At 47.3% G+C, this 26,403-nt stretch overlaps 1 protein-coding gene across 12 annotated transcripts in view; it reads left to right on the top strand.

Annotated features, from left to right (window-relative positions):
* KDM2B (lysine demethylase 2B) overlaps window positions 1-26,403 on the top strand; it is a 120,050-nt gene that overhangs the window by 73,511 nt on the left and 20,136 nt on the right. The window lies entirely within an intron of this gene.

The raw sequence follows: 26,403 nt of genomic DNA, 5'->3' as shown, positions 1-26,403 counted from the left end.
ACTTGTGATTTGTTTTACAGATGAGGAAACTGAAGCTTAAAATGACAGAGTTACTTGTTAGGTTACTTGGGCAGAGCCGAGGATGCAAAGGTCTGTCTAATTGCTAGCAGAGACCAAACTTTCAACCAGTGCTCTACCTCGGCTATACCACTTTCTTGAGCAAGTTATATAAGCTCCAGGAACCTTAGGTTATACCAGTACCTACTTTGAATGGTCCTTGTGAGGACTAAACAAGATAACGCATGCACCGTCCATACGACAAGGGCTGACTCATGGGAAGTGTAACCTAAGTAGCCTTCCTGTTGATGCGTATTTGGCTAATTTTTGATTTTTTACTGTTATAAAAGACACTGAGAGGAACTTTCTAGATCTGTACTGTCCAAAAGTGTAACCACTAGCCATATGTGGCTATTGAGCACTTGAAATACGGCACACCCAAATTGAGAGGTGCGGTCAGGATAATATACATAACAGATTTCAAAGACTTAGTATAAAAAAGAACAGTGCGCAATACCAGTTCAATTTGCTTTTTATATTGATTGCATATTGAACTTAGGCTTGCCAGAGTTTGAAAAGGAAGCCCATTTAAATTTGAATTTCAGATAAACAACATACATTTTTTAGTATAAGTATATCCCATATAGTATGTGGGATATATTTATGCTAAAAAGATTTTTGTTCTTTATCTGAAATGTAATGGGGCATACTGTATTTTTATTTGCTAAATCTGGAGACCCTAGTTGAAATGATAATATTAAACAAAATGGATTATTAATATTCATTTCAGCTGTTTCTTTTTACCTTTTGAAGTACACATGTGGCTAACGTTGTATTTCTGTTGGACAGCGCCGTTCTGGGTTATTCTTTTCACTTTTGTTTGATTATCTTCTTAGGGTATATATTTTTTTGTTTGTTTGTTTTTCTGACCATGCCACACAGCTTGCGGGATCTTAATTCTCTAACCAGGGATTGAACCCAGGGCCATGGCAGTGCAAGTGCCAAGTCCTAATCACTGGGCCACCAGGAAACTCCCATTAGGGTATATCCCTAAATGTGGAATGGTTAATGGGGAAAGGTCACCCACTGCTGGTGGGTATTGAGTTATAATTCTCTTTGAAGCTTAGTGGGAACTGAGGTGGCCATAGGAATGAGAAGGATTTGCCTCCACATCTTCTGCCTTTAGTTCCCCAATCTATGGACCTGCATGGGGTTTTAGAGTTGACTTTCCCCTACATGGGCAATAAATATAAATGTCATTTATCAGACCACAAACTGTACTTGCAGACATAGCACCTTGAAATAGCCCAGCCAGGCCCCACAGCTGCTTTGAACCTGTAGAGGAAACCGTGGCTTTGCCTCGCTGCCCGCTTCCCTCCTAGCTGAGGAATTGCTCCACGGATTAGGGTTTGTAGTACATGGGCTTTTTTTAAAAAAATAAATTTATTTGTTTGTTCATTTATTTATTTAATTGGCCATGTTGGGTCTTTTTTTGCTGTGTGCAGGCTTTCTTTAGTTGTGGTGAGTGGGGGCTACTCTTCGTTGTGGTGCACGGGCACCTCATTGCCGTGGCTTCTCTTGTTGTGGAGCACGGGCTCTAGGCGCATGGGCTGCAGTAGTTGCAGCACATGGGCTCAATAGTTGTGGCTCATGGGTTCTAAAGTGCAGGCTCAATAGTTGTGGCGCACGTGCTTAGTTGCTTTGCGGCATGTGGGATTTTCCTGGAGCAGGGATCGAACCCATGTCCCCTGCATTGGCAGGTGGATTCTTACCACTGTGCCACCTACAAAGACCCCAGTACATGGGCTTTTAAAGAAACACAGTTGCCACTACTCACTGTAATCTCAGAATAAATGGAGGGGTCCAAACCAGCCTTTCTGGGGGAAATCACTTCAGGACCACAGATGTGCCCTGTCTTCCATGCTGGAGAACCTCAGCCCACTCTTCAGGGGCTTCTGGGCATTTTTTTTTTTTTTTTTTTTTTTTTGAAGCTCTGCCCCCTTTCCTCCCTAGGCCTGGAAATAGGAAGCTGGCTTCTGGGGGGAGTAGCCCTTATTTAAGATTCCCGTGGAGGATTGGTTTATAAGCACTGGTCATATGCAAGTTCCACATGGCTGTTATCAACACTGGTGGGAGAAATTGGAGCCCTTAGGCTGGTTGGGAAAGAGTGGGTGGGAGGGAGAAGTAAGAGCTTTTGACATTTAACAATGCTTGTGTGGGTACCAGGCTTTTTTTTTTTTAAACACCTTATAATATAACAAATAGAACTCCCATACCTTACAGTTCTCCCACTTAAAGTGTACAATTAAATGTTTTTAGTGTATTGAAAATATCCAGAGTTGTGCAACCATCACCACAGTCTAATTTTAGAACATTTTCATACCCCCTAAAAGAAATCCCTTTAGCAGTCAGATTCCCCTCCCCTGAAGTCCGCCCCTCCCCCATCCCCTGGAAACTTTCTGTCTCTGTGGATTTGCTTATTCTGGACATTTCATATAAATAGAATTGTACAGTATGTGGCCTTCTGTGACAGACTTCTTTCACTTAGCAGAATGTTTTCAAGGTTCATCCAAGATGTATGTCTGACAGTATTTCATGCCTTTATAGGGTCAAATAATATTCCATTGTATGGATGGACCACAGTCCATTTATTCACTCATCTGTCGATGGGCATTTGGGCTGTTTCTGCTTTTTGGCTGTTGTGATGGATGATGCTGTGAACATTTACGCACAGGTTTTTATGTGAACATATGTTTTCATTTCTCTTGGGTGGGAAACCTAGGTGTGAGATTGACTGGTCAGATGGCAACTCTACGCTGAAGTTTTTGAGGAACTGCCTGACTGTTTCCCAAAGTGGCTGCAGTATTTTCTGTTCCTCCCCAGCAATTATGAGAGTTCCAATTTCTCCACATCTTCGCCAACACCTATTAGCTGTCTTTTTGGTTAGAGCCATGCAAGCACAGTCTTTTTCTTTTGATTTTAGTTTGTTTCCTATAAATTATTCGAAGTTTATTATATGCATTTGAAAGGGCTGCCATAACAAAGTACCATAGACTGAGTGGCTTAAACGACAGAAGATTAATTTTCTCACTGTTCTGGAGGCCAGAAGTCTGAGATCAAGGTGTCAGTTGGCAGAATGTATTTCTTCTGAGGACTCTCTCCTTGACTTGTGGATGGCCGTTGTCTCTCTGTGTCTGCACACGGTCTTCCCTTTGTGTGCGTCCTAATCTCTTCTTGTAAGGACATCAGTCATACTGAATTCAGGCTTACCCTAACGACCCCATTTTAACTGAGTTACCTCGCTAAAGACCTATCTCCAAATACGGTCACATTCTGAGGTGCTGGGGGTTCAAACGTTAACATATGGATTTTGGGAGGACACAATTGAGCCTATAACATGTATAATAAATTATACAGAAAGGAATAAATAATGTAATAATGAATACCATGACTCTCCCCCCCCACCCCCAATCAGTTCTAGAAATAAATTATTGCCAGTATAACCAAGAACCCCCAGGTATTCCTTCTAAATGTATGCAACAGTTTTTATTTTTATTTTATTATTTGTTATTATTATTATTATTATTTATTTATTTATATATTGGCTGTGTTGGGTCTTTGTTGCTGAGCACGGGCTTTCTCTAGTTGCGGTGAGCAAGGGCCACGCTTTGTTGTGGTGTGCAGCCTCCTCATTGTCGTGGCTTTTCTTGTTGCGGAGCACGGGCTCTAGGTGCGTGGGCTTTAGTAGTTGCAGCACATGGGCTCAAAGTTGTGGCTCATGGGCTTTAGAACACAGGCTCAGTAGTTGTGGCACGCGGGCTTAGTTGCTCCATGGCATGTGGGATCTTCCTGGAGCAGGGTTCGAACCCATGTCCCCTGCATTGGCAGGCGGATTCTTAACCGCTGAGCCACCTAGGAAGTCCTATGCAACAGTTTTTAGATTTTATTTAATTCTTACAACAAGGCTGGGAGGGGGATGGAATTGTCTTCATGATGTAGCTGAAACTGGGGACTCAGGGAGGTAGGCTGGGAAGCCTCGGGCCACATAGCTTGTGAATCTAAGGTGTTCGTCCCCAGATTTGTCCCTGTGGCCTGAGAAACTCGATGAAACGTGATGGAGGGCGGGGGAGGGGAGTATTTATGCATTTCCTGACTGGTGGGGTTAAAAAGTTAGCAGGAAAGGAGGAAGTAAGTAAACGACTGACTGCCTGGGCCGCCCAGGGTCTCTCGATTCCCAGGTTTGCAGTCGGCTTCCTCCCAATTTGATGCAGGCTGGGTTGAAAGATCAAGGGTGCTCACTGAGGCTGTCAGGATGCGAAGTCCGGAGCGGCACTGGGTCTGGCTCAGGTTACTTAAGTAATGAATGCTAAATGATGATTAGCAAGAAATGCTTTGATCTCCCACCTTGCCTCCCGGAGAACAAAGTCCCTTTCTGGAACTGATTAGGTGCCGTGAGCTCATTTCTGATGTGGTGTCTCAAATCAAAGATGCTACTGAATCACCCACCGTCACCATTTCCCCCGATTGGCTGTTTTCACCAGTGGGGATGGTTTTGTTTTGATCCGTCTACACTCTGGCCACTTCCTTTTATGACCAAGTGGTAGGAATTTGGGGGGCCTGTCTTTGACCTTAGAACCAAGCTGAAGGAACTGAACTGCTTTGAGGCTCAACTTCTGACCTCAGCCTTATTAGCAAGTTGACCTTCTGCCCACCAGCCAGACGCTTCTACCAGCCAGCTTGTGTTCCCAGAGAAGGGAACTGAGGAAGGAGGTAAGACGAAGCCACGGGTTTCCTTGAAAGCGAGCGTGTTGATGCATTTGCTTTTAATCTCTAGTGGCCAAACCAGGCTGCCTCTTGAATTTCAATTATTGGCAATTTTTCTGGAGTGGAGGAGCAGAGGCTGGAGAGTGTACCAGTAAGAACCCTGACGGGGACGTGGGGACAGCCATCCTCAGCAGTTAGGGGATCAGTTTCCTTATGGGGACGTCACAGGAACCACAGGAGGAAGCCACACACACACACCTGATGTCTGTGTCACCCTCAGTTCCGCTTTGTTTAGAGAGAAAAAAAAAAACTCCCCTTCCTCCGTACTTGGTCATTTAGCTCTGGGAGGCCTGATAAATCTGGCGTCCCGCAGGAGTGACACGCGGCCTTTCTCTGAAGGACAGGCACTAAGTCAGTAAGAGAGGCCTCGTGTACTTCCTGTTTCCACTCTGCCCTGCTCCCAACTCCCGTCTCCCCCGAGTAATTAAGTTGGTGATGTACAGTTGAGGAGGAGGAGGAGGAGGAGAATGACTGCTGTTCATTGTTGCCTACTCAGGGCCAGATCACTTCCTGGAAAGGCAGTGTGGCCTCATGAGGACCAGTCCTCAGGCTGGTGGCGTCCACTTTACCTGGGGAACGTATTTACAGTTTCCTGGGCCCCCACCCAAGATTCTCTGATTCAGTACGTGTGGGTGGGGCCTGGGAATCTGCACTTTCTAAATGCGTCATAGGTAATTCTCATGCACAACTAGGGTGAGCTCTGGGGTCAGATGCACCTGGAGATGGACGCCTGGCTCGGTCACTTACTAGTTGTGTGGTCGTGGGCAAGTCTGAGCCTTAGTTTACTCACCTGTAAAAAGGGCTAACAGTGCCTTTCCTACAAGGTTGCTGTGAGAGGCTGTCTGTAAAATACCTCTATAGCAGCCCGTCGGTCAATGATAGCAGTTATACATTTCCATAATTATGGTTTATAAGTAAACACTCATCCTGAATCTACTCACCCAGAAGACAGAAATAGAAGACACTGAAGGACGAGTTGGATCAGAAGGGGGTGATTGGTGCAGAGACATTTCCCATCCCTAAATTATTACTGGCTGGTGCAAAAACTGAATCTCAAGCAAGGGCCTGAATGGCTTAATTTCGCGGAAGTAGTCACAGCTGGCGTTTCCTGCGAGGGGGGCTGGTTTAAGAAAGTGCTTCTCCTTTATGCCTTCCACACTCCACCCGAGGGAGAAGTCCTAGGTCTGTGAGTGGGAGGGGAACTGTTGGCTTCAAATGTGCCGGAAGAGGCCTCGTGAGACCCTGGTGGGCGAACAGCCTCAGGGAGTGGGAATATGAGATGCTCAACAGGCCGTGGGGAGGCCGGCCGTGGGGGCCATGGGGCCAGGAGAGCAGAGAGTGGACAGCGGGGAGGGTTTAGTGAGGGGAGCCAAGTGCACGACAGTCTGGGCCTGGGAGGAGAGAGAGGTTGGGGTATTTATTTCCGCAGCTTCCTCCCTGTGGGATCATTGCAGGTTGGCTGTCTCCTTCCATTAGGGACCACGGCTCCTATTTCTTGGCCCTCTCCAGCTTTTCTTTCTGAATTTCCGGTACAGTTCCTTCCCCTAGTCCATCGGCCAAAGGGAGGTAATGGCTCATCACTGTCATCAGGCTTGGGGTGCATCCCTGTTCCTTGTTGGCTTCCGTTAACCCCACTTACACTCTGCACATTGAGCCTCTGTTAAACTCCCCTCAATGACCTGGTGTGAGGGTGCAGGATGCCATCCATTTCCTGCCAAGATCCTGACTGATAGGCTCCCCCCGTTTCTCCCTCTGCTGGATGTCCACATTCTACTCTGCATTTTGTTGCATATCTGTCTTAAGCTTCCGTTGTCTTTTTGAGACTGGAGCTTGTCTTATTAATTTTTTCCTTATCCATTTTTGTATCCTGTCAGGCAAGATTGCTCCCAGAAAATGAATGAACTTGACAGCAAAGTTTCCCCAGAGCTTCTAATAGATGAAGTTGTATTCAGTCAGTTCAGTCTCTTTGTCCTCTTTCACCTGTTCTCCAAATGCCTGAGTTGTCTCTCTGGTGAGAATAAGTTTCTCTCCTCACTTTAATTTGTGTGTCCCAGTCGCAGCCCACTGTTAAAAGAACGATAAATAGAAGAGAACTAAGAAGGGCTCTTGGTATTCCCTGGACCCGTCTGTCCTCAAATTTAGGCATCTCCCTTTATCCTCCTGGACTTAAAACTATCTTCTCTCTCACCTGGAATTTTTCAGCCATCCATCTGTATCATTTTAGAACCACTTTATTGGAACTTTAAGACAGCATTCAGCTGAAATAACCTGTAATTAAAGTCTGCAGCCCAAGATTTCTTTCTTAGTCTGATAACCAGCTCGGCTGTCTGTGTTAATAATGCCAAAGACAAATTCTTGGAAAGCAGTGGAGATATTGAGGGCTCCTGCCTCTGGTGGAGTAATTAGAAAGCCAGGCAGGCACTGTAAGTGGTTGCTTCCCATCATCGTGGTTTTATTTCTGGAACAATGGTCTATCCTTCAGACTTTTCTTTTTGTCAAATGCCATGGTATGTTTCCTGTTTTAAAGGAGGATACTTGATCATTGACATTGGGAATAAGTTGTCGTGTTCTTTCCCTCCCCACCCCCCTCAACCCTGCCTCTCTGATTTGGCTTTGTTAGGAAGACTGATGTGTGTGCAACCGAATGATGTCAGATAACCTACTCCCCAAATTTGGGTCATCTAGAGAAAAAAGGGGCACAATTATGTGAATACAGGTGAAATATTTGCATTATTTAAGTTTGAATCTTGTTACTAAGGTGGGAAGGGGAAGTATATTTGTTGGAACAAGGGGAACTTTATACACAAAGAAAGTAGATGGGAAGTGAAAGCTATAGTAAAACCTGCTCTAAACCACTGACCTTCTCCACCAATGAATGTGAAGGACCCAACAGCAAAGCACTTTGCAGGAGTGAAGAGATAATCTCACTTATAAAATTTTTTTAAATAAATTTAATTTGTTTATTGGCTGCGTTGGGTCTTCGTTGCAGCACACAGGCTTTTCTCTAATTGCGGCAAGCAGAGCAGGGGCTACTCTTTGTTGTGGTGCGCGGGCTCCTCATTGCAATGGCTTCTCTTGTTGCGGAGCACAGGCTCTAGACCCGTGGGCTTCAGTAGTTGCAGTGCGTGGGCTCAATAGTTGTGGCTCGTGGGCTCTAGAGCACAGGCTTAGTAGTTGTGGCACATGGGCTTAGTTGCTCTGTGGCATGTGGGATCTTCCCGGACCAGGGCTCAAACCCATGTCTCCTGCATTGGCAGGAGGATTCTTAACCACTGTGCCACCAGGGAAGCCTTATTACAAGATATTGATTACAGTTACCTGTGCTATATAGTAGGACCTTGTTGTTTCTTTATATATAGTAGTCTGCATCTGCTAATTCCAAACTCCTAATTTCTCTGTCCCCCTCCACTCCCCTTTGGGCACCATAAATCTGTTCTCTACCTCTGTGAGTCTGTTTCTGTTTTGTAAATAAGTTCATTTGTATCATTTTTTAGATTCCACATATAAGTGATATCATATGATATTTGTCTTTCTCTGTTTGAGTTTCTCTTCACTTAGTATGGTAATCTCTAGGTCCATCTTTTTGTTTTATCTTTTATCACATTGTTTTAAATTGTGGGAAAAGATACATAATATAAAAGTGACTATTTTAACCATTTTTAGGTGTACAATTCAGTGGCATTGAGTACATTCACATTGTTGTACAACCGTCACCACCATCTGTCTCCAGAGCTCTTTCATCATCTGAAACTGGAACTCTTAAATCCCTTACACACTAACTCCCATTCCCCCTTCTTCCAGCCCCTGGTAACTTCTACTTTTCGTCTCTGAATTTGACTCTTCTATGTACCTCATATAAGTGGAATCGTAACAGTATTTGTCTTTTTGTGACTGGCTCATTTTACTTCACATAATGTCCCCAAGGTTCATCCATGTTGTAGCTTTTGCCAGAATCTGCTTCCTTTTTAGAGCTGAGTGGTATTCCCTTGTATGTATACATCACGTTTTATTTATCCATTCATCTGACCATGGACACTTGGGTTGCTTCCACCTTTGGCTATTATCAATAATGCTGCTGTGAGCATGGGTGTATAAAAATCTTTTCAAGTCCTTATTTTCAATTCTTTTAGGTACATACTCAGAAATGAAACTGCTGGAATCATAGAATAATTATATGTTTAATTTTTTGAGGAGCTGCCATACCGTTTTCCACAGCGGCTGCATCAATTTATATTCCCATCAGCAGTGCGCAAGGGTTCCAATTTCTCCACATCATTGCTAATGTTATTTTCTGGGGGGGTGTGTGTGTGTGTGTGTGTGTGAGTGAGAGTGAGAGATAATAGCCATCCTAATGGGTATGTTATTTCTTTTTAACTAACTTTCTTTTTTATGCGGAAGTATTCTTCAAAGAATGACAGACATCATGACAATTCTACCTCTAAATACTTAGGTTTGCATCTCTGAAAAAGAAGAATATTTTTCTCCATACCTGAAATAACATGATTACACCTAGTAAAATTGACAGTTCCTCCTAATACTGGGTCATATACATTATCTTTTACAGCTACTTTGTCCAAACTAGGATCCAATCCAGGAACCACGCATTGCATCTGTTCTTAATTCTGTCTTTTACTCTTGACCTTGCTCAGGATATTGATTGGTAGAGAGGATGGAAACATGTCCTGAAGAATATCTCACTTTATGCATTTGTCTGGTTGCTTTCTTGTGGTGTCATTTAGCTTTTTTGCGATCTCTTGTGATTTCTACAAATTGGAAGTTAGGTCTAAAGGTTTGGTTAGATTGAAGTTAAATATCATGGATTAAGGTGATGGTGGTCTGATTATTCCCCTATTGTTCAGTTATGTTCATCCCTCTTTCCTCCAGAGAGTAATCTGGAAGGAAATACATGGGGCCCCTGCGTCCCTCTACCATTCACTGATGGTTTCAATACCAGTTATCATTCTTTCCTGTATCAGTAATTTTATCAGGAGATGAAAATGAAGCTGTGGGACTTCCCTGGTGGTCCAGTGGTTAAGACCCTGAACTTCCATTGCAGGGCTCATGGGTTTGATCCCTGGTCGGGGAACTAAGATCCCACATACTGCATGGCACGGCCGGGGGTGGGGGTGGGGGGGAAGGAAATGAAGCTTTGAAGTATTGTCATCCTTCCCATATGAATTACTTGGCATTTTTCTGCAGAGCTTTCCCTCATCAATTGGAGCTACCCTTAAATACAGCACACGTGCTTCATTCTTTCCCTTTAAATACCAGTTTTCAAGCTAAGGAGTTGGTATAATGGCTGCTTCGAATGGTGACAGATGAGTTTTGTCAGACTTTTTCTATTTTGAGTGTCTTGGTAAACTCATGGATTTTCATAGATCCAGGGGCTTTTAGAGGCAAATTGGCCTGCTGGAGGTGAGCCATTTGTAAAGGAAAGCAAGAATATAAATGAAGAGAGTCCCTTGGCAGCACCCAAAATGGGTGCGAGTGTGTGTCTGTCCCCCCATCCCTGCTGCCAACCATACCAACCTGTGTGTATTTGCATGTGTCAGGCGTCCCTAAGTGAAAGGCTTTGCAGTGTAGTCAGAGCCCATCAGACCCCCACTGTGATTGTTAGCAGCTCATTTAACAGGTGATTCAGCTATCACTTTGGTTTGGTTAATTTCAACCTGCTCCAGGACTTAGGGGCTGCATTTCCTAACCAGGTTACCTCTCAGGAATAGGAACTAAGATCACTCTTAAATGATGACTTGAGAAGGGGAAAAAGAAAAAAAAAAAAATCACACACACACACTCACTTTTAAAAATTTGGGGTACAATTCACCTAGCATAAAACTAACGATTTTAAAGTACCAATTCAGTGGCATTCAGTATATTCAGAATGTTGTGCAGGCATCACCTCTTTCTAAATTCCAAGATATTTTCATCACTGCCAAAAGAAACCCCATTCCCATTAGGGGTCACTTCCCATTCCCCCTCCCCCCACCCAGCCCCTGGCAACCCCTAATTGGCTTTGTGTCCCTATGGATTTGTCTAGTCCAGACATTTTATATAAAGGGAATCATACAGTATGTGGCTTTTTGTGTCTGGCTTGTTTCACTTAGCATCATGTTTTCAAGATTCATCATATTGTACCTTGTGTCAGAACTTCATTCCTTTTTATGGCTGAATAATATTCCATTGTAAGGATAAACTGCATTTTGTTCATCAATGGACAGAATCCGATTTGTTTCCACCATGTGACCACTGTGAACAGAGCTGCTAACTTTACTCCTATTTTGGCTCTTTACTGTCTTATCACTTCATTTAAAAAAAAAATTTATATTTATTTATTGGCTGTATTGGGTGTTCATTGCTGCATGAGGCTTTCTCTAGTTGTGGTGAGTGGGGGCTCCTCTTCGTTGTGGTGCACGGGCTTCTTATTGCCATGACTTCTCTTGTTTTGGGGCGTGGGCTCTAGGCGCGCAGGCTTCAGTAGTTGTGGCATGCAGGCTCTAGAGTGTGGGCTCAGAAGTTGTGGCGCATGGGCTTAGTTGCTCTGTGGCATGTGGGATCTTCCCAGACCAGGGCTCCAACCCCTGTCGCCTGCATGGGCAGGTGGATTCTTAACCACTGTGCCACCAGGGAAGTCCCTATCATCCCATTTTGAGTAAGCTTTAGATTTGGTCTTTTCTTTTGAGTCTTTATAACCTGGTCCTCCAGGGTCTTTCTTTGGAGGATGATGGGATAGAGAGAGTGTGATGGGTGGTCTGGTAAGGAAGGAAAACCAAGGGGGAGATTTGGTCTTGTTAAGAAAAATATTTTTAAATTACAAAAATCCTGGTTGTAGGCCCGAATTACGCTGGCATTTTCTGTATTTTTAGCCTCTATTTTCTGGGGGTGTGGGATGGGATTGTAAAGTGAATCCATTAATCCTGTCTGAATTGTCTAAGTTCTCAGCCTTAGCCTGGATTTTTGTAAGGAAATGAATGGAGAAGGGAAGTATTTTCTAAGGTCAGTGATTGAGTTGGAAATGGGGTGGATGGCAGGAAACATTTCTCAGATCAACACCAGTCACCTGTTAAATTAGTTAATTGAAAAAAAATCCTGTGCACAGTCACAAATCTTCCAGTGAACATAAATATTTATTGCTTGATCTTGGTAATGTAAGGAGACAGTATTAGGAGAGGGACCCTATTTAACAGAAAGTTTGATCTCTTTAAAGGACCCATATGACAGATATATGTGTGTTTTAAATGCTTGTGAATGATTCTCCAGGGAGAAAATAAAAAGCAATTAAACAACATTAGTAATTTCTTTAACAGAAATCACTGCAGCCCTTGGTATGTCATACAGTCACTCTTTGAACCATAGTTTTATCCAGGCAACCCTGGAATTAGTCCTAAATTGCTATGTGACACTATGCAAAAATTTCTCTCATTTATGCTTTATTAATGAAAATAACTCTGCAAAAGACCTTCTCCTTGTGCTGTTAATGGGGAAAAACCTTTTGAAGAACAGAGAGACAAATGGTAAAATAATAGTAAAATAACTGAAGCATGCATTCTCTATTGCTTGTTAAACATACATTATTATGTGTACTAGGAAGGAAGCAACCCTTTGCATCATTTCTGTTCCCTCCTTAGGGGCACGTTTACAAATGGTGTCCCTTGGTTCGCCTGCCAGCCAGTTACTGGTCTGGATACAGAGAATTCATTCTCTTTCCCTGACCCAATCCTCTGGAAAATAATGTTCCCAAGCTTTAGCCGTACCCTTTGTGACATGGGCACAAGGAAAAGGGCCACATGCTGTAGAAACCCTTCCCTATCCTACGGAGCCCAGAGTCCAGGGGGCACTAATCCAGTCTATCCCTTTTCTTACCTGTTCCTGGTTGTGGGGATGGAGAGGACTAGAGGGGATGTCCGCCCTTTTCCTTTTACCTTTGGTCACTGCCCGTTCCTGCCCTGGGACAGCCTGCAGTGCCCTTTGGTGGATAAGTCTGGGCAAAGTCTCTGGACAGACCGGGATCATTCCCAGTGTCTTATGATCTGATAGGCAGACCAGAACAGTAAATGACACTTGGAGAGAAAGCAGGGAAATGGGTGACGACTGTGACCGAGGCCGACTTGGCTTCCATCTGTGTTTATTTCCTCGCCACTTGGTGAGAGTTCTGGATCCTCCTGGTTCAGGGCAAGCACCAATGCCCTGATGGCATCAACTTTGGGGAACTCTTTCTAAGAATGTAAGCCTTGGCTAAATGGAGCTGGGAGCCCATTCAGTTCTTAGGGTCACTTGAAAAGGAGGTCAGAAGGGAGAAAGGACGAGCCTAAGGCACAATATAAATGCTAAACTTTAAGATGGCAATTCTGCTGGGCAAGTGCTGGCATAATGTATTTTATATACAGTCTAGCACACTATTAATACAAAACAAACATTGGGTAGTTGTGTGTACCAGTTCGTTAAAGGAAGCTTGATCGAAAAAGTAGAGATGTGAAGAGGCTCTTTGCAAATGTCAGAAGAGGAATTTTTTAAAGGTATTAGGGTAGTGACTGTTGGCAGGGGCCTTGTTAGAGTTTGGAGAGGACCCACCACATGGTCATGTCTTAGTCCTGGTTTCCTCCTTCTACAGCAGCCCCCACAGATCCATCAGACGGCCTTCTGGTTACCAAAACCATACCTAACCGTCCTGAAACTGGATCTGAGTTGAGAACACAGAATTTGCAAAATTTAGTAAGGGACAGTTAATTTTCTGCATAAGTCTGAGTATTTCACTTGCATGATTACACAGGTCTCACTTGGCATCCTCCTTTCTTGTCTCTGGCATGAGGCATTGGTGCGATGTAGTTAACAGCCCAGGCTTCAGGCTCCAGCTGCTTATGGGTTCAAATCCAGGTCCTTTCTCTTCCTAGCAGTGATGTGCCTCAGACTTTCTCATCTGTAAAATGGATGAATAATGGAATATACCTCATGGGGCCGTGTAAAAGAATAAATGAGATATATCTACCCTTCACTTAGCATGGGGTCTAGCCCTTCAATCATGCTTAGTACACATTAGCTGCTGTTATTGCCTGGACCCCTGGAGGGGGTCTCTGGATGGTGTTATACAAGGAGCCCTGGGCTTCAGAGCTACTTCCTAATTTTCTTTGAGCCTCAGTTTCCTTACCTGTGAAGTGAGGGGGTCTGGTGAGGCCCCTTCTAGCTCAGAAATGATGTGACGGAAGGAAGTTTTGTGTTAGCTGCAGCTTCTGTTCATCAACACTTTCCCTTTCTCTTTTTTGAGCTATGATAAATGAGAACTGTCTTTTTACTTCCTTAAATACAGAATGAGCTTTTGAGAATTCTCAGGAGAAATCAGCCCAAAGACAAGTCTAAATATTCTTGCACTCCTGATATGGAATGAGAAAGACTTTTGAGAAAAGTCCTGTTTCCATACCTCTCTCTTGAGGTATTATGTTATTTATGTATCTCTGTACCCTTGCAGTTTTGACCAGTTACAGTGAAGCGAAAGCATGATTAGCATTTTTTTCAGCCCCTCCTCTTTCTTTAAGGGACTTCCTTCTGGGTCGAGTGGCCCCTAAGAGGTCATGGGATACATCAGATACAGACTTTAGTCCAGACAAGGTAGTTTACAAAAGGCTCAGACTTTAGGGGGTGGACTGAGGTGGAGGGGGGAGTGTTCTTTTCAAAACAACAAGTTTTTGTTGTTAATCTTGAGTGAATTGTGAAAGATGTAAGAAGGGAGAAAGGAAACTCAGAACAGGTATGTTTCAGTAAACAGCAAATCTGCTGGCATTTTTTTCCCCATAGTGTCAGTGGGTGTATAAATTTCAGAGAGACTTTAAAATTCACTCAGTAAAACTGACATCGCTGTTTATTCACTCCTGCCGACTCCCTGCTAGAAGCCTCCTGGGTTTTATGTCCAACGCGCATTCTGCCTTCCTTGAAAGCCCAGGCCATGACCTGCCTGTGGTTCCCTTCTATTCTCAGAGTGGATTTCATGGCCAGTGGCCTGGGCGTGAATAACAGTTGGACAACACTGCAGAACTGATCACCAGATTTCAGCTAATGAGCTTTTTCTTGGGAAAGCCTCTAATCCTTTGGTTAGGTAAACCTTCCCATTTTACAGATGAAGAAACTGGTGCATATATGCATGTTTAGTGTCACCTTGGACATTCTTAGTTAGATGATGAGTATGCCAGTTACCTAGCTAGGTCACCCTGCTCCTTAGCTTGAGTATAGCTGTGGTTTTGATGCTTATAATAGCATTGATCACTCTAGCTAATGGCCACTGAGCTCCTCCTTCAGAGTAAGGGCTGCTGGCATAAGTGCCCCCTAGACATTTTTGTTTCCCCCCAGTAACTGTTTTCTGCAGAAGTGGGCTGCTTTAGGAGTAAGCATTAGGAATGTTTCCAGGTTAAGAATTTAGAAACCCACACCTCTGGGCCAGCTTCAGGCACTGCCAGTCTAATAGGAGACTGGGTTCTGGCCGGCCCTCACCACTTCCAAGATCGACCTCTGGGCACCTCAGGAAGGGGGGTGGGTCCTGTCCAAGAGAGTGGGGAGCCACCTCAGGGCAGAGTGCATTCGTGGTGTTCTGTCTGGCAGCCTCCAAGTCAGGCAGCTCGATTGGAACTCCCACCTGTACCACCCTACATTTTATGCTGACTCCCTGGGGACCTGGAAAGGCAAACCTGAGGATAGAAGAGGGCAACGCCACGGGACCAGCCCAACCCCACTGCAGGCGTCCCGGGGAACTGGCTCCCCAAGACCATACCCAGGCCAGCAGGCCTGCAGGGGGTACGGGACTCCCGGGTTCGCGGGGCATATCAGGTTCCGGTCCCAGAGCTTGTGCAAACCCGAGAGCCCGTGTGCCCGCTGCTGGGGGCACAGGGACCCGTGCCTGGTGTCGCGTGCAGGGCCGCTCCCCATGGCCCGTGCACCCCCGGGCTCCTGCAAGACGCCCCGCAGGACCACACAAAAGACCCCACCCCAGGTCGGGCGTGCATTTCCTGTTAAGAGCGGCGGCGGCGTGCAGCCACCCATGTGCATCCCGCGGCGCGCGGGCCGGGCGGGGCGCGGGGCACGCCCCCACGCAGCCCCAGTCCCCGCGCTCCGGCCGCGAGGGGCCGCCCTCGGCGGGCCCGCCCCCGTGTCACCGCAGGCCGGGCTCCCTTTGTGTGCGGCCCGAGCGCCGCGGCCGCGTCATTGGCCCGCCGGCCCGGGGGGCCAGCCCCTTCCTGGCTCGCCTCATGCATATGCATGAGCGCCCCGGCCCTCCCCCCCCTCCCGCCGGCCCCTCTCCGCCCCCTCCCGCGCGGGCGTGCGAGGCGCGCGGCGCGGCTCCCTCCTCGCGGCAGCGGGAGCCCGAGCCCGAGCCCGAGCCAGGGCGAGCCGAGCCTGCTCCGGGCGGGCGGCGGCGGCGGCGGCGCCGCTCCAGCCATGTCAGCGCGCGCGAGCCTGGGCCCACCATGAGCCATGGCCATGTCCGTGAGCGCCGAGGACGACGACTATGAATCGGAGCCGGACCAGGTCGGTGGCCCGGGGTGGGGCTGAGGGAGGGACCCGCCGCCCGCCCGCCCGACCTCCCGACCGACCGACTGACGCGCCCCGGGCGGCCGCGACGCCGCCGCCGCCGCCGCCACGATGAGGAGAAAGTTTTGCAGCCGCCGCCGGCGGGGCTGCCAGGGCCGGGCCCGAGCGGGGCGTGGAGGAGCGCGGCAGGCCGGCGGTCGCCCGGGCGCCGCGGGCCCGCAGCCGGCCGGGGCAGGGGGCGTGTGCGAGCGTCTGTGCGCGAGGGTGGCCGGCAGTGCCGCGGGGACAATGTGGGCCTCGCCGTCGGGCGGGCCCTGCGGGGCGCGGGCCACGGCCCGCGGGCAAGTTGCGGGCGGCCGGGCGCGCCTCGCCCTCTCCTCGCGCCCTCGCCCGCGGCCCACGCGCGTGCCGGCCGCCCCGGGCGCACCCGGACCTGCGGGCGCCGGCGCCGCCTTCCTTTCTGTTTGCAAAGTTGCACCGGGACCCTCGGCCTCGGGGCTGGAGGACGCCCGCGGCCCGGAGGGTGGGCAGCCCGGGGCCCGTGGGCCCGACGGCCCGAGCTTTTGTCTGGGCGCCGCGCGCCCGCCGTGGGCTGACGGAGACAGGAAGGGGTGCGAGGCTCGGGCCGGCGCGGGGAATCCGGAACCCAGCGAGTCCGCTCCACGGCGGCGGCGGCGGCAGCGGCGAGAGGAAGCCGTGACCCCAGATGGCAGTATTTGGCCTCGGTTGGATCTAGAAGGGAAAGCAACCTCTCTTGGGACCAGGGGGGAGAAATCTGAATAAAACAAAGCCCTGGGTGTGTTTACAGCGTGAATTTACTCCGGGAAGATTCGTGTTTAGGAAGCGGGGGAAGAAAGTTGAGGTTTTACGAAGTAGAATCTGCATGGTATTTAAAACAGGGCACGGGCTAGGTAGGCTTGTCTGAGGAATTAAGCGTTAGACGGGTTGAGTTATCATGTGGGCATGGGACTAGGTGAATAAGATGCTTACTTATAATCCCGGGTGCATTTCCTCAGTGGAATGAAGATGTTTTGGAATGTTCAGGCCGAGGTGTAGGAACATTTTTTCCGTCCATCAGGCGTGGTTGAGGAAGTACTATATATGGTGCACTTAAATCGTAGCACATATTATTAAGTGGTTTTATATAACAGGGACAAGTTAAAGTATATTTTCTTCGTTTTGTTGGACGTTTTTCAGGCTGATGTATCTTATGAGGTGTTTCTGAATCTCACTCGTCTTATGCATCAGATGAACGCAGAGACAACCCAAGTGGTTTTGGCTTGGAACTTTCATTAAGTCAGTAGCACAGCATGTGAATGGTTCTCAGTGCTTGCCGCTTAGTTCATACGTCAGCTCTTGGTCTGAAAATTTTCATTTCAGTTTGGATCTGCCTAATCCCTGCCAGCCGTGTACCCTTTCTGCATCTGGTCATTCATAAGACACTTGTGTTCAGCGTTGACTGCACTTTGGTGTTTCAGGAGTAAGGTTCCTGTTACCTGTTTTGTTTTGGTTTTTTTAATTTGGCCACACCTTATGGCCTGTGATAGATATAATCTTTGACATTACATCAGATATATGTCTTTGGGCTTAAATCACGTTTTCACTTACTGCGAGAGAGAATTCCATCATGAGAGACCCATTCGCCCTATAGCCGGATTTTTTCCCCTCCTCCTCGCATCAGTTAACCGGGATCGTGGCACTTCTGGAGTCGTTAGCAACAGAAGTTCTCCAGGTTGCCGTGTTCACTTTAAGAATGATGCTACCACGCACCACTCAGGTGCATTAAGGAGACGACCTCTAAGCCAGGCCAGTGGGTAGCAGGTTTTCCCCATTGTCCCAACAGAGAAGTTGGCTGTCAGCCCCGGCCCCTGCATTTGCTGACCCTCCAGGCCGTGGGTCCCTGCTGCTTGTCTCCCCCACCCTTTCCTCACCTTTTATCAGCCCACGATTTCTTGGGCCTGAGAAGAGTGGTTTCCTCTTAAGGCATCTGTGTCTTCCAAATGGGAGCTCGCAGGCCATAGACCCCACTCTTCTCTAAAGAAGGCTCCTTCAGGGAGGGTGGAAGTCTTGGAGGGTGGGCATGCAGGTATGCTCAGCCACCTGCTGCGTGAAAGGCCCCAGTGGAGGCCCTGTTGGGAAGTTTCTATTGCCCGGCCTACCCCTGTAGCTGAGCCTATCCCCTCACCCTTCATCAGAATTTTGCTTGCTCTGTCTTAATAGTCCACGTGCTTCCCTCATCCCCATCCAAGGCTGGCGTCCAGTCTTGGGTGACATCAGGCTTCCTTACGCCTGTTCTGTGGGGCTGGCCTGTCTGCCCCACACCTTCTCACAGCAGCCTGGGTTTCCCCTGCTCCCGATGTTGGGCCCATGGGGCAGGAGACAGCCTTTCTCCTGTGGACTTCCTTTGCTTCTCCAATGCAGAATGTGCTGGAAAATTCTTCAGCTCTGCTTTTTAGTTTGAGGAGATGCCCCTTAAAGAAGGGCTGTTAGGAGAATTCCATCGTGTCTTTTTTTAACCTGTGAAGTGAAAATAGCATTATTCCTGTTTTTTAACTGAAAATGATTACTACTTTGTTCAAAATAATAATTAGGGGGAATTCCCTGGCGGTCCAATGGTTAGGACTATGTGCTTCCACTGCAGGGAACATGGGTTTGATCCCTGGTCAGGGAACGAAGATTCCGCATGCCACATGGCACGGCCAAAAAATAAATAAATAAAAGAAAAAAGAAGGAAATTACGGTGAAGAAGATCTCAGAAATTTATATGGCTATAACCACTGTGTTACTCATTATAGCTGCTTAAAGAATGAAATTTTCATATGGGTCCCTGAACCTTCCCTGAATTACATACGAAAGTTTTGTGACTTTGTGCCTATGTGCATTTTTCTGAGGAAGAGGTCCTTAGCTTTCCTCAGATTCTCCCGAGGTCCACACATCCCCTGGGTTTCTGGTAGCGCCTGTGTTTTTATTCTCTTGCTCCTTACTCTCAGGGTATAAACAAACTGAAGCACTCTCTGGAGTCTGCAGGTATGTGTTAAGGGGCCGGCAGCACAGCTAAAACGCAGCTTTTCCTGGGATGTCCGTTATTCTTGAAGTTATGGGAACAGACATGATGTTGAAACACATTTGTTATAGAGTTGAAGGCAACGTTAGCATGACAAGGATTTCCACGATGTTCGGGGGCTCTAGCTGCCCTTTGTGGGGCTGAGTGTCAGTGTGCTCCTGTCAGGGGCAGTTTGGTGGGGAATAAAGAACTGTCTGCATTGTAAAAACAGACAGCCACGTTTACTGTTCTCACTGACTCTTCTTGACAGTTGAAACTCTAGCCTGCTCCCTTCTTGAAACTCTTCCCTGTCTCCGATGATGCCACAAGCTTCTGCTGCCTTTCCTGCCTTTCTGGCCATTCCTCAGCAGGTTGCTGTTTGTCACCTGGCCCTTGGATATTTTCAGGCTTGAAGGTGCTGCCCAGGGCCCTCTTACCACTCTGCACATTCTCCCTGAAGAACCTCTTGGACTTAAGGAGGTTCAGCACTGTGCGATGCTGATTCCCAGCTGTGTGTCTCAGCTCCAGTCCCTCCTGGCTGCTGCTTGCCACCTTCCTTGGATGTCATGTGGGTCCCTCAGATTCCATGTGTCCACGGTGGATTCGTGTTCTCTCTCCTGAGCCCCTTGTTCTCCTGTTGCTCAAGCCCGAAACCTCAGAGTCTTCCAGGACTCTTCTTGCTTGCATACCCCCGTGCAGTCAGCCTTCTGGGTCTTCAAAACCGGCTCTGCTTCTAAAACATCCCTGATCATCCCCTCCTTGTCATTCCTTCTGTGGCTTCTACTCCAGACTTCATAACCCTCATCCTGGACTACTGTAGCACCCTCAGCTCATTTCCTTGTCTTTCATCTTGCCCACCACCCAAAAAATCCACTCCTCACATTGTTGCCAGAATATGATCATGTTGCTCCTGCATGTAAAATCCTTTAACTGCTCTTACAGGGGCCACCATTTCTCTAATGTGGTGTGCAGGGCCCTGTAGGTTTAGGCTCCTGCTACTTCAGGGCAGTTTTCCAGCAGCCATATCAAGCCATTCCTTGAGTGTGTCGTCTAGTTTCACATCTCTATCTTACTCTTCCTTCTGCCTAGAATATTCACTCCCTAACCCCACCCCTACTCCTGGCCTGCAGTGTCCTGTCCTCTCTCTAAAACTCACTTTAGTCACCACCCCCTGTATCGGACACTTCTCCCAGCCTCCCTTCCCAGTGAGATGAGGCATTCCTTCTGGGTCAGCATGCCAGGGTCCAGGCTTTTAGAGCCATTGCCTGGGTATCTTGACTTCTCATTTACTGGCAGTATGACATTGGGGAGATTACTTCACTGCATTGTGCCTCACTTTCCTTATTTCTAAATGGAAATGATAATTCCTGCCTCATAGATTATCGATACAAATATTGAAAAGTGTTACTTCGGTAAATGTTAGCTTTTGATATCATCATTGTGTTACAGTGCGTTTATGTGGTAACATGTGTTTCTCCCCTCAGACTGTAGTGCCTTTGAGAGTAGGGAACAAAAACCTCTTACGCATCTTTGTAGTCCCGTCACCTAGCACTGAGCACGTAAAGCATAATTCACAGCCAGAAAGCAGTTGGGTGGGTAGGTGGGTGAGGGGTTAGTGAGTCTCTGCACAGACCACATGTTCTACTGGCTAGTGATGTAGAACATTTTTTTGTGTTTGTTGCCCATTTGTATATCTTTTTTCTTTTCCTTTATTTTTGAGAATTATCTGCTTAAATCCTTTGTTTATTTTAAAGTTGGGATATTTGTCTTTCTATTGTTGAGTTGTTTTATACCTTCTGGGTACGCCCCTTACCAGATGTATAATTTGCAAATAATTTCTCCCATTCTGTGGTCTTATTTGATAGTCCCTTTGAAGCATAAGTTTTAAATTTTGAAGTTCAGTTTATCTTCTTTTGTCATCTGTGCTTTTGGTGTCATATCCAAAAAATCATTGCCACTTCCAAGGTCATGAAGACTTATCCTATGTTTTCTTCTGAGAGTTTTTGATTTTAGCCCTTACGTTTAGGTCTTCTATCGATTTGGGTGTTAATTTTTGTATGTTATGTGATGTAAGAGTCCAACTTCATCGTTTTGCATGTGGATATCCATTTACCCCACAGCATCTGTTGAAAAGTCTGTTCTTTCCCCCACTGAATTGTCTTGACACCCCTTTCAAAATCATTTGGTCATAAATATTGTGAGGCTTCATTTCTGAACTCTCAATTCTAGCGCAGTGATCTGTGTGTCCGTCCTTATGCCAGCACCACATTGTTTTGTTTACTGTAGTTTCATAGTAAGTTCTGAGATAGGAAGTGTGAGTCCTCCAGCTTTGTTCTTCATTTTCAAGATTGTTTTGGCTGTTTCAGGTCCACATGAATTTATTTTTATTATTTTATTTTATTTTGGCCGTACTGTGTGGCTTGTGGGATCTTAGTTCCCCAGCCAGTGATCAAACCCAGACCCCTGCAGTTGAAGCGTGGAGTCCTAACCACTGAACCACCAGGGAATTCCCTCCACATGAATTTTAGGATCAGCTTTTCAATGCAGATGAGCCAGCTGTGATTTTCATAGGGGTTGCATTGCATCTGTAGACCACTTTGGGGAGTATTACCATCTTAACAATATTGTCTTTCAGTCCATGAAAATGGGATGTCTTTTCATTAATTCAGGTTAATCCAAGTAATGTTAATCCCAGTATTTTAGAGATGAGAGATTGAAGGTTCTGCCTGTGAATACTCTGGAGAATAGGATCTGATAGGAGGCACTCAGTTAATATTTGTGGAATGAATGAACTACCTCAATAGTATCCTTTTATTTTATTTTAAAAAATTTTTATCAATAGTACTCCTTTTAAAGGGGAAACTTATGAGATGTTGATGGAGAAAAAGTGTTGGAATACGAAGATTTGTGTATATGCGTGTGGACTCAATTTTCCTAACCTGATGGAGTGACAGTATGAGTCCTGGGCTGAGAAAATCAACATATGGCCTTGGGGTTTGGGAGGCTGGTTTGTATGTGGAAGTCAGTGGATGCCATCATTGCCTTTCACTGAGAAGAACATTTCAGGCTGAAATTAACAAGGGATTCTGGGTTACTTGAACAAATAGAGGCAAAGGTAGGATAGAGTGGAATTGAGTATTGGTTTGTGAACCTTTAGATGTCACCCAAAAGAGATTAGGACAGACGCCCAAACGAGAGGCTTGTTCACCTTCCCTAATAGAGACCCTCCGATGTCTTTTTTACCTGTTGATTTTCTCAGTGGCCTTTATGAGGATCCTACATTTTAGGTGTTTCTCAGTTGACTCCTGACCAGCCAGCTGGCCCTCAAAGCTACAGGCAGCAGCAGCTTTTCTAGCTTGTTTGGCAGCCCAGCAGAGAGGGTATGAATCAAGGTCTTTGGAAAGAGTCGCCCTTACACCTCTTCCTTAGAGGTGTTGTCTGCCATTGGCTCTGTCATCTTCCAGGATGTCTTAGCTGCCATTGAAATCCAAGTGGACTTGTTTTTTTCCATAGTTTGGAAAAGTGCTTCTTCAGATGAGAATGAACTTTGGAAAACAGGAAGGTGTCCTTGTTTCACAGTCAAGTATGAGCTTTGTGACTCTGGCCGAATCGACCCAGCTCTCTTCTCAGCGGCCGGTGAGGCCAGAGGTGCTCAGTGGCTTATTATACCTGATGCTCCTAAGTGGGAGACAAGAGCCATGTTTGGACTCCTGGGATTTTTTTAATTCAGTCCTTCACTAGAGAAGCTAGTCCTCAGACTCTCCTGCTCCAGGGTCAGAGTGTGAGCCTTTTACCTCTTTCTTTTGTTTTTGTTGTTATTGTTTTAATAAATTTATTTTTTAATTTTTTATTGGTTGCATTGGGTCTTTGTTGCTGCTCGTGGGCTTTCTCTAGCTGTGGAGAGTTGGGGGTTACTCTTCGTGGCGGTGCACAGGCTTCTCATTGTGGTGGCTTCTCGTTGCGGAGCCTGGACTCTAGGCGCGGGCTTCAGTAGTTGCAGCACTTGGGCTCAGTAGTTGTGGCTCGCGGGCTGTAGAGCACAGGCTAAGTAGTTGTGGCACACGGGCTTAGCTGCTCCGAGGCATGTGGGATCTTCCTGGATCAAGGCTTGAACCCATGTCCCCTGCATTGCCAGGCGGATTCTTAACCACTGCGCCACCAGGGAAGCCCTTACCTCTGGTTTTGTTCCTGGAGGCTGGACCACGCGCTGCCCTCCCTGCACCTGACTCGAGGCTTTGGATCGCCCACCTCTTGGCCCATGTTTCAGGGATTTGAGGAGTGAGTGCTCTTTACCAGAGAGTCTTCCAGGCTGGGAAGAGAGGGAGAAACCTTCCTGGTCTCCATTTCTGTGGATATTGATGTGCTTCTCTGCACCTCCTGTTGGCACCCGTTCTGCTAAGGGCCTCGAAGTACTAGCCCTGCCAGGGCGTGTGGTCAGTTCCCATGGACTCTGGGGGCTCTTGTCCTACTTGACTTAAACCATCGCTGTGGTTTACAGTGTTTAGATGCAGCACAGGGGTATGCACATCCTCTGCTGGCTCCATGACCTTGTGCAGGTCACTTAACCTCTAGCTTCAGTTTCCTCATCTGAAAAATGGCATCTCCCATAGAGTTATTATTGGGAAATTAGGTAACAAAATATGTAAAATGATGAGCAGGATGACAGGCACTCGGCAAGTACCCACCTGCACGGCTGTCACCATCCCTGTCATTGCTGCTTCCACTGAACACTCCTTGCTGCCTAGTTTTCAGGTCCATGGTCTCTTATGTGCTGTTCTCAAATCTAAAGCCTCTGAAAACTGTTTTTTTTTTTCACTACTCTTCTGCCACCAAGACCTGACCTGAATTGACAGGCGATGCATAAGATAGTTTATCCCTCTTAAGGTGCCACGGCTGTGGAACTGCCTATGTGCATGGCTAGGGGGCGCCCCAGAGCTCCCTGGGCTGTGGTGTATGGGGAGGCCCTCCACTGCTTGCAGGAGGAGTAACTGGCGTTGGGGCAGCCCCTCACTCTGCCTGGTGACGGGGCTGCTGGTGTGGCTTTGTGGGAGCGTCAGGGTCAGGGCAGAGAGAGGTGAGGACACATGGGCCAGCGGAGCCAGGTCTCCTTTCCTCTTTGGAGTTCAGAGCAAGTTGAGAGGGATGAAGACCCAGAGCAGCAGCACTTCCTGACGTGGGCACCAGAGGCTTCGCAGTTTCCTTGAGTGCTGCAGGCTGTTGGAAAGATCAACCTGAGGGAAGGGTCCACTTAGGTGTCAACACCAAAAGGTGTGTGTGGGACCTTTGGCTCTGCACAGGGACCACTGCATCGCAGGAGAAAATGATGGGAGTGAGGCTTGATTCTCAGAGGACCATGGACTGTTTTCCTTGCTGATGTGGTTGTAAGTTTCTAAGCAGCCCCTGTAGTTGGGGGGGCGGGGGCGCCGTGTGCATTGTGGGGAGGGGAGGTTCCTGGAAGGAAGACCCTCTGCACTGTAGTACGTTATAGCCACATTTCTGGGCCCAGAAGCTAGCAAGGGATGGGATTTTGTTCAGGGACCCTAATATGACAAGCAACTGAAATGAAAAGGCTGAGATGGACTGAATTTTGTTTAATTGGCTGAGAAGGGCTTTAAGCATTTGATGCCAATTAGATCAGATAGTTTTGGGGTGAGAGTGTGTCTCTGTGGCAGAGGGATGAACCCATTTTTCAGCAAACTCAGAAAGGTGCTTGAGAGGAGACACTCTCCCTACCATCATGATCCTTCCTAATTCCTGGGTGGACAGTGTCCCAGCAGCTGGCCACTGATCCTAGTTTGCAAGAGGCTCTGGGGCTGGTTGCCACATTGTAAGGACCTCAGAGCAGGATGTGTGGCTGGCTCATGCCCTGTTCAGCATTTAGCACCACTTTCTGTTCATCTGCCGCTCTCTGTTTCCCTGAGTCACAGGGTAAGAAGAATTTGGAGTCTATTTGGAGATGGTCTCAGAAGTCAGTTCCTTGGTTACCGTCTCATTCTCTTGGAGTCTGGTTTACTGAGCATATGCCAGGTGCCAGCCGTCTTGCCGAGGAATAGTGGTGACAAGACACCCTCCATAACTGCCTCTCTGAGCCCCCTGCCTTTAAAGGGAAGACCCAGGAGACAACAGACAGTTATGCTGTGATGGGGGCCCAGTGCAGGACAGTCCGGCAGGGCTGTCAGGAGAAGGTAGTGTGTAAACTGGGTCCTGCAGCCTGAGCAGGCACTGGCCGAGTAGGGTGGGGAGGGGGTTGGTGTTCCTGGCAGAGGGAACAGAGGCGGATTGTGTGGCCTCCCTGCAGAAGCACAAGTAGCCTGAGGAGCCTGGCCTGAGGCGTGGGGGCCACAGACGGGTCTTGAGCCAGGGCGTGCTGCCCTCAGGAACAGGGGTGTCCCTGTCAGCTTCCCAGGGCTGCTGTAAAGAAGCACCAAAAACTGGGTGGCTTAACGTATGGACCCCTGGGGGGAAGTGGGGTGGGATGGATTGGGAGATTGGGATTGACATGTATTCACTACTGACACTATGTATAAAGTAGATAACTAACGAGAACCTACTGTGTAGCACAGGGAACTCTACTCAGTGCTCTGTGGTGACCTAAATGGGAAGGAAATCCAAAGAAAGAGGGGATATATGTATGTGTATAGCTGATTCACTTTGCTGTACAGTAGGAACTAACACAACATTGTAAAGCAACTATACTCCAATAAAAATTAAAAACGAAAACCAAAGTGGCTTAAAACAACGTATCCGCTCACAGTTCTGAAGCTTAGAAGTTGGAAGTCAAGGTGTCGCAGGGCCATGCTTTCTCTGAAGGCGTTAGGCGAGGACCCTTCCTTGCCTCTTCCAGCTTCTGGCATTTGCTGGCCTCCTTGACATTTCTTGCTTGGCTTGTAGACCGCAGCATCTCTCTGGGCACGTGGCTGTCTTCTCTCTGTGTCTTCACATAAGACCTCTCTGTGCCTGTGTCCAAATTTCCCCCTTTCACAAGGACCCCAGTCCTGTTGGATTAAGATCCACACTAATGACCTTAT

Source organism: Hippopotamus amphibius, chromosome 8 (assembly GCF_030028045.1).
Source record: "Hippopotamus amphibius kiboko isolate mHipAmp2 chromosome 8, mHipAmp2.hap2, whole genome shotgun sequence".
NCBI classification, from domain to species: Eukaryota; Metazoa; Chordata; class Mammalia; order Artiodactyla; family Hippopotamidae; genus Hippopotamus; species Hippopotamus amphibius.
This window is presented reverse-complemented; position numbering and strand designations above follow the sequence as displayed.